This window comes from Dipodomys merriami, unplaced genomic scaffold (assembly GCF_024711535.1).
Source record: "Dipodomys merriami isolate MVZ:Mamm:240054 unplaced genomic scaffold, mDipMer1.0.p SCAF_628, whole genome shotgun sequence".
Classification (NCBI taxonomy): domain Eukaryota; kingdom Metazoa; phylum Chordata; class Mammalia; order Rodentia; family Heteromyidae; genus Dipodomys; species Dipodomys merriami.
In genome coordinates this window covers 92,900-101,661 of record NW_027206211.1, presented here as the reverse complement: position 1 = coordinate 101,661, position 8,762 = coordinate 92,900, and positions in this window count along the sequence as shown.

Sequence of the window (8,762 nt, the reverse complement as noted above, 5' to 3'; positions counted from 1 at the left end):
CATCTCACATTCTATAAATATATTTATATATTTAAATATACACTGTGATATACATATACATCTCTCTCTCACACTCTCCATGCATATATATGTATTTGCAGCAATTTATGCATCTATCTATTTATATATTGGCCACTCCTGGAGGTTAAACTTAGGTCCTGGGAACTCCCTGGCAGTGAATTTGTTTGAGGCTGCTGTGCTTACATTGATCCCTTGATGAGTTGGGCATTCAAGGCCCTGAGTTCAAATCCCAGCAGTGCCAAAGACAATAGGTGGGGTAAGAAACCAATGTTGACCTGTTCTGCTGTCTGTGAAAATATTGTTTCCTAGGTACAATATGTAATACCTATGCAAATACATATATATGATGTATATTATAAATGTATATAAATATAATATTGCCATTCCTGGGTCTAGAATTCATGCCCAAGGAAATGCTCTTGACTTTCTTTTATTCAAGGAGAGTGAGCTTCCACTTTACCCACAGCAAAATAGAGTTACCCAGGCCCTGATTTCAAATCCCAGGTATGGCAGATAAAATGTCCCAAATTCCAAGCCAGGACCTTAACTTTTGGGGGGGGAGGCAGGCACGGGGCTTGAACTCAGTTCGTCACAACTCTGCCTCAGCCTTAATTACCCTAGGTTGTGTTGCAGGTTTTACACCCACAGATGAACCAAGGATCCTAGGACCCAATTTCAACTCCCAGCACTGGCCAACAAACAAACAAACAAATCAAAATGGAAGAGGAAAAACCAGAAAGTTTTACACAACAGTTTTACCTTTGTTTCTTTTGCACAGTCGACATCCTGGGTCTCACTGACTTGGCTTGAAAATTGTACATGACTTTGCATGGCTGAAGCTGGTGGGCTGTCAGTGAAGCCTGAGGTTAACCCTGACACCTGCGCCCTGAGTTCAATCCTGGGACTCCCACATACACATGGCTGAAGATACTAGGAAACTGGTTCCTATCTCTAGGAACACTAATAGAATGTTTGAAATGTGCTAATTGAATTACTAGTTAACTAGTCTTTCTAATATAAAATTGTATGCATTAAATATAGGTCATTGGTTAGTTTAATTAATATTTTATTAAATCTTCTACTGTGATTAATTAATGGAGGAATAATTTTAGACCAAATAATTAGTAGCAACAGAATATATAAAAGTAAGATATAGACATCACTCTTTATATAGAGTTATACACTAGAATCTACATAAATGTCTATCTGTCTCCCTCTGCATATGTTTATAGATGCATATATATATGTAATTAAACACACACTGCATTTTACACATCTATGCGTTTATATCTTGGCAACTCCTAGGGCCAAATTTGACCGAAAACTCCATTTGCATCAGACTGGTGTGCTAACATTGACCCATGCCCCATTCATGAAGTGGGTTTTCTAGGCCCTGAGTTCAAATCACAGAACTGCCAAAACTTAAGTAATCCTGGTGGAAGAAGCCAAATGTCCCATTTGTCTTCCTTATCGGTGAAAGTCCTGGGTCTCAGGAATGATGTATAGTACATTGGCAAATCTATGTTGTATGTAATAAGATGTAAAAATGATTATGTGTGTAATCATACTCACTAAAATACATAGGAAATAAATAAAACACAAAATAAAATGAATAACCACACTAACTGCAATATGCAGTAAACATGTGTATGTAAATATGAATCCTGTATTTAAAATGAATACAAATATTATTTTTGCAAGAGCTAGGACTTGAATTCAGTCCCAAGGAACTGGCCTGACTTTCTTGTCTACCAGCACGGTGAGCTTCCCCTTCTCCCACAGTGCTGTAGATGTACCTAGGCCCTGAGTTCAAATCCCAGGACTGGCAGAAAAAAATGGCATGAATTCCAAGCCAAGCAGCCTCATAACTTTTAAAATATTTTAATGTGTTTATTTATTTATTTATTTATTTATTTATTTATTTATTGTCAAGCATAGAGCTTGAACTCAGGGCATGGCAACTCTGCCTCAGCATCGATCACTCCAGGCTAGGGTGCAGCCACTGGAACCACAGCCAAACCTGAGTTCCCAGGGCACAAATGCTGACAGGAAAAATAAATACATAAAACAACACAGAAACAAAGAATAAAAACCTGCAACTTTCAGATGGCTGCCGGTTTTACATTTGTTTTCGTTGCAAGGTGATCTTCCTGTGTCTGAATGACATGGCTGAAAAGTGTTGGAAACCTGGCATTGCTGAAGGCTGGAGGGCTACCAGGGAAGCCATAGGCCAACACTGCAACATAGGCCCTGGGTTCAAAGCCTGGTCCTGACCCCTACAAATGGCAGGAGATCCTAATAGTCTCCTTCCTATTCATAGGAATACTGATGGAAGGTTATGAATGTCAAGGTTGAATTAGTTGTTCCTGAATGATGCTGCTATAAAATTAGAGTGATTTTAGGAGGCCGATGGATTTTCATGAATATTTTTGACACATTAAAAGAATACTATTAATTACATGGACACAATGGTTTTGGGACAGTGGTTGATTTAATTAACAATTCATTAAGGATGAAAACAATAATATAAATGACATGGAGGCATTAAAAATACCCAAATATTGGTAGGAATGTAGCCTATTTAAATGAATAATGTATAGACATCTCTGGCACTCTATAAAGATCTATATTTATTTGTGTACTACCATCTGCATGTCAATCTGTTCTTATTTTCTCAACACTTGGGGCTCGATCTCAGGTGCTGGAAACTGCTTGTCAGCTCAATATGCCCCAGGCTGGCATACTGACACTCACCCATTCATGAATTGGGGCTTGTAGGTTGTGAGTTCAGATGCCAGCACTCACAAAAATTGATTCATAGAGTAAGAAACCCTTGGTGACACAGGTTTTCCTTTGCTGTGAAAGTCCTGGATGTCAGGTGTGAAGTTCATACATAGGCAAATCTATCCTATATAATAAATGTAATAAATAGTCCATGTGTAAGAACAGTCAATAAAATAAATGGTAAATAAATGAATAAAACAAAAAAAATGAATAGCTACACTAAGCACAATATGGAGTCAATATATGTGGCTCGATCTCAGGGCCTGGGAACAACCTGGCAGCGGAATTGGCTAGAGGCTGCTGTGCTGACAGCCACACATAAATGAATTGAGCCTTCTAGGCCCTGAGTTTAGATCCCAGCACTGCCAAAAATGTAATCATGGAGTGGGAAGCCGAGTGTGACACATGATTTTCTTTTCTTTGAAAGTGTTCACTGTCAGGTAGGATGTATAATTTGGATGCAAATCAATATGCTATATAAGTAGAATGTCACAAAGGTAAAAGAAGTTATAGGTGGAAGAATTGTCACTACAATAAATGATAAACAGATTGAATTAATAATGAATCATTCTAGGATAAAACTAGATGTGGTAATTATAGGATGTGGATTAAGTTTAATTAATATTTTATTAAGTATTAACAGAATAAAAATTGCATAGAGACATAAATACCTAATTATTGGTAGTATCACATGATGCATAATTTAAGAATATATAGACACCTGTCTCATTCTCTAAAATATTTAATTATATGTATGGATGTATGTACATATATGATAAACAATAACAGGATATTGAGTATTAATTAATGCTTTATTAATTGTTAGCTGGGACACATCATTAAATGGAGATATAATTTAATACCTAATAATTGATAACAATATTATCTATAATGTAATAATATAGACATCTCTCTTTTGTCTATATAATATTTATATACAACAATCTATATATTTATACATCCTTTACTCCTGGGGCTCAGTGATTGAGTGCTCCTCTAGTAAGCATGAGCCCTGGGTTCGACTCCTCAGTGCCACTAAGCAGAAAACTTGGAAGTTCTGCTGTCTTTCAATCAATTGAGTGCTAGCCTTGAGCACAAATGGTTAGGGACAGTGTCTAAGGCCTTACTCAAGCCCCAGCACTGCCACCAAAAAAAGATAGAATGTTCTAACTGCAATTATAGAAGGACAGGACTTCAAATACCACATCACAGAACAAGCTAGGAGTCTGGCACTGAGACTTGCCACCTAACCTGACTTAGGCATATGTAAACAGCTGCAACCCAGCTCCACAGAAGCAGATGCTGCTGGCTTACCCCCATCATCCTGGCTGCTTGGGAGCTTTAAAACCAAGCCCTGGTAGGAAGTATGTGAGACTCTTGGAGATGTGGCTCTAAGTAGTAGAGCCTTAGCCTTGAGCAAATGTTATTAGAACAGTATCCCCATGCATTGAGTTCAAGCCCTATGGGTAGACTGGCCCCAAAAAAACACCCCACTAAACCATTAGATGTGAACTTGTGTGATTTGTGAAATGTTCTTCAAACAATGGTGATACTGATGAAAGCAACCTAATTCTAATGACAGCTTGTGGAATAGAGCTATGTGCTGAGTCCTTCATAGGGTGCTCTGTGCTGAGTCTGGCACAGGGTGCAGTGTGCTGAGTCCTGCATTGGGTGCTGGGTGCTATTTCTTCACAGGATGTTGTGTGCTGAGTCCTTCAAAGAGTGCCATCTGCTGTGTCCTTCACAGAGTGCATTCTTTCATATGGTCCTTGTAAGAGCTACACAACTGAGATGATTATGCAGACAAGAATATTGAGATGCAGATATGTCCCCATGGCAGGGACAAAATTATGTATTACTGAAGAGTGGGTGAGTTGTCTACTGCAGACAATTGTTTTGTTTTGTTTTTTCTCAGTCATGAACCTTGAACTCGTGGCATAGGCACTGACACTTACCTCTTGGGCACATGGCTAGCATTCCACCATGTGGAGCCAAGGACCCCCTTGCAGTAGAGTGCCACAGCCTAGGGTTCTATAGCTGAGGTCTGTCAGCCTGCCTTCTCAGGAAGCTGAGATCTGAGGATCTGGCTTCCAAACTATGCCAGTCACAAAAGATCCCATGAGACTATTATCTCCAATTCACCACTAAGAAACCTGAAGTGGAAGCTGGATGCTTGTCACTCACGCTTGTCATCCTAGCTCCTCAGTAGGATGAGATCTGAGAATCATGGTTCAAAGCTAGCCTAGGCAAGAAAGTCCCCGAGACATTTAGCTCCAATGAACCATGAGACAACCTGAAATGGTGCTTTGCTTCAAGTGGTAGAGCACAAGACTTGAGGGACATCACCCAGGCCCAGACTTCAACTCCTACAAGCAACAACAACAAAAAAGAAACAAAATAACAAACCTGAAGTAGAGGGATGGGTATGTGCCTTAGGGGTTGGGTGCTTTGCATCTATGAAACTCTGGACTTGATTTCTCAGGAACACATCACTAGAAAAAATCCTCAAGTGGCTCTGTGGCTCAAGTGGGAGAGGACTATTCTTGTACAAGAGAAATAAGGTACAGTGTTCGGGTCCTGAGTTCAAGCTCCAGGACTGGTGTATTTGTGCAAGCTTGCACACACACAGACACACACACACAGACCAGAAGTAAAAGCTGTGACACAAAATGGTAAAGCATTGGGCTCCTTCACACCTCATGGTCAGCACCCAGGCACTGTGTTCAACCCCAAAACTTTGCCACCCAGGGCTCAACTAGGAGAGGTAAAAGGTTTCAAAACCTAATGTGCTTCAGCAGTCCTAGATGACAGGAAGCATGGTGAGATCAGACATGTGATTGGATTTCTAAAGCTTCCAGAAACCTAGCAGAGGCATCATAGGTCTATCATCTCCCTCAATGAAACATTTCTTGAGGTTAAGTGCCCTAGTTGTCTGCCAGAAGGACTCCTGAATTATATTGAGCACTGTATCTGATCACCAGAATACAGTCTTACAAAGGCAAGATTAGTGCTGAGAACTTGGCCTGCCAAAGGAGGTGGCACAAATGAAGGCTTCCTGTTAAAATGGAGCACTGGGGAGAGAGATAGCTTGGGGTACAAAGAGGCCTTTTTGTCCTGACCTTCAGAGCCCATCCACACTCCTCCTTACTAATTGTCCCATATGGAGTTGTTTGTTACACAGCTGTACAGGACTGAGGCCTTTTGTCTGCCTGTCCAGACAATGAGAGAGACTTCTTCCAACAGGCCTGGGAGGCAGAGAAACCCTCAGGCTGCACTGGAAACTGTGAGGGGAGCCCAGGAACATGCACTGAAATGAAAGCAGTCTCCGTGTTATGAAATCATTGTATTGAAAACAAATTTTGTAGCTTGGTGCCTTTCATCATAGCTACTCTGGAGCTTCACCTATAGGAATACATCCACACATACACAAAGACATGGAAGCAGATCCTGGGGTTGAACTATGAGCATAGGCGTCCCTGAGTTACTTTTGCTCAAGAGTAGTGCATTAACCTGGAGCCACAGCCCCACTTCTGGGTTTTCTGTGATCTCTTAGAAATAACAGTGTCATGGACTTTCCTATGCTGGCTGGATTCAAACTCAGATTCTCTACATCTCATCCTCTGAGGAGCTGGGATTTCAGTCAGCAGCCAGTGGCACCTGCCTTTCTTTTCTTCTTCATTTTTTAATCTGGACAATCTGACTACTTAACAGCATCATTCCAGTGCTTTGAATTTATAAGTAAACTACCCAATGTTCTTTATAGGTGCTTTCTCTGAGAAGGAATTTCTCTCCTCATCTTTTCCTCTGGTCACAGGTTTGAAGCCAAAAGTGAGAAATGAGTGTCACATGATTTTGGCAGCAAATGTCCACAGGACATGCCAGTTCAGTCACTTAGCATTGAGCTGCAGTGAATTTACTGTCTCAGGATGAGAGTACCAAAAGCTGGAGCGATCATCATACTGTCTGCATTGCTCCTTAGGCTTATAATTATGAGTGTTTTGTGTCTCCAACTTAAGTATCTAGAACACACTAGAAGCATCATCATGTTTCCCTTTTGTTCTAGTACCTCTCAAGATTTAGACTAAGGGTTTGTGTGGAGCAGATCCTCGGAGAATCCCTGTGGAAAGCCACTTGAAGTCTCCTCAGGAGATCTCTGTTCAAAGCCAGCCCAAGCAGCAAAGTCTGCGAGACTCTTATTTCAATAAACCACCAGAATACCAGAAGTGAATCAGAGGCCCAGAGGGTAGAGCTCCAGCTTTGAGAAAGAAAGCCGAACAGGAGATACAAGCCAGACCAGGCGGGAAAGCCTGGCAGGTGCTTATGTCCAATTAACAACCATATGGTTGGAAGTGGAGCTGTGGCAGTGGTAGAGTCTCAGCCTTGAGCAAAACGGCTGAGGAACACATAGGGCCCTGAGTTTAAGCACGGGATGGCCACCATAAAAACTCAAAAAGAGAAGGCCAAGTTTATGTATGATTGTCCTACCTACTTATGTGTGTATATTACCTCCCTGAGTGCAAACAGATTGTATGCAATGCTTCTCCTTTTATGTACAGATTTATTTTTCAGATAGGCTTGTTGCACATACTGCATCATTCTTTTTTTTTCAGGCCCGTGGCTTTTCTCTTCCAGAGTTCCAGGCCTGATTCCTTATATGGTGCACACTTAAGATCTCAGCAGCCTTTTTTACATTTTATTATGAGGCCAAGGCAGGAGCAGTCACAAATCAGGTAGGAGAAGGGAAGATCAGGGTTTTTGAAATAACTGGTATTCAGAAAATTAAACTTGGGGGATGTAAAATGGTACCATACTTAGGTAGAAACTACCATTAAGAAAAAGATGAGAGGACTGGGATTGTGGATTAGTGAGAGAGGGCTTGCCTAGCATGCAAGAAGCCCTGAGTTTGATCCCTCTGTAGCACATGCACAGAAAAAGCCAGAATTGGTGCTGTGGCTCAAGTAGTAGAGTGCTAGAGACAGTGCCCTGGCCTTGAGTTCAACTCAAGTACAAGTAACTTCTCATCACCAAAGGAAACCCAGGAAGCTCTTGAACATCTGCCTTTCAGAAGTGGAAGTCAGAGTGTCATAGACATTCCTGCCCTGGCTGGCTTCACCATGTAATCCTCAGACCTCAGCCTCCTGAGCTAGGGGATGGGCCTTAGCTACTGGTGCTCTGCTAGGCCAGAAGTGTAATGACATTGACAATACAAGTCAACTGCTTATCACAAAGGGCTTGGGGAACATATTAAGCCTTTCAACAATGGACCTTTCAGAACCCTGTAGGACACAAGGTTATAATTCTAGAGTCTGAGAGGCTGGGCAGATGGATCTGCTAAACTTGAACCTTGAGCTCTAACTCCAAGTCTGGTGTATATCAGCTTTCATTTTTCCAGAGAATGTTCTCCTAATTAGGAAATAGGAAAAGTACTTTGATTAACCTTCACTTTTTCCCATTGTGTGTCTCTAACTCAAGCTTGGGCACTGTCCCTGAGCTCTTCCTCTCAAGGCGAACAAGCTACCACTTGAGCCACAGTGCCACATGGGGTCTTTTGGTGGCTCATTGGTAATAAGAATCTAACAGGCTTTCCTTGCCTAGGCTGTCTTTGAACTGTGGTCTTCGGATCTCAGCCTCCTGAGAAGATAGGGTTCCAGGTATGAGCCACTGACATCTGGCCTATTGGTTTTGCCAGTGCTGGGGCTTGAACTTAGGGGCTGGGTACTGTCTCCGTGCTTCTTTTTCTCAAGGCTAGTGCTTTACCACTTGAGCACTCCACAGCTTCTGGCTTTTTCTGAGTATGTGGCACTGAGGATTCAAACCCTGGCATTCATGCATGCTGAGCGAGCTCTCTACCACTAAGCCACATTCCCAGTCCCACCCTTACAATATTATCCCTCAACTTGCCTATCCTCAAGGAAAGACTTCTGAGTATAAATCATCTAAAAAATACGTGTAGGAAG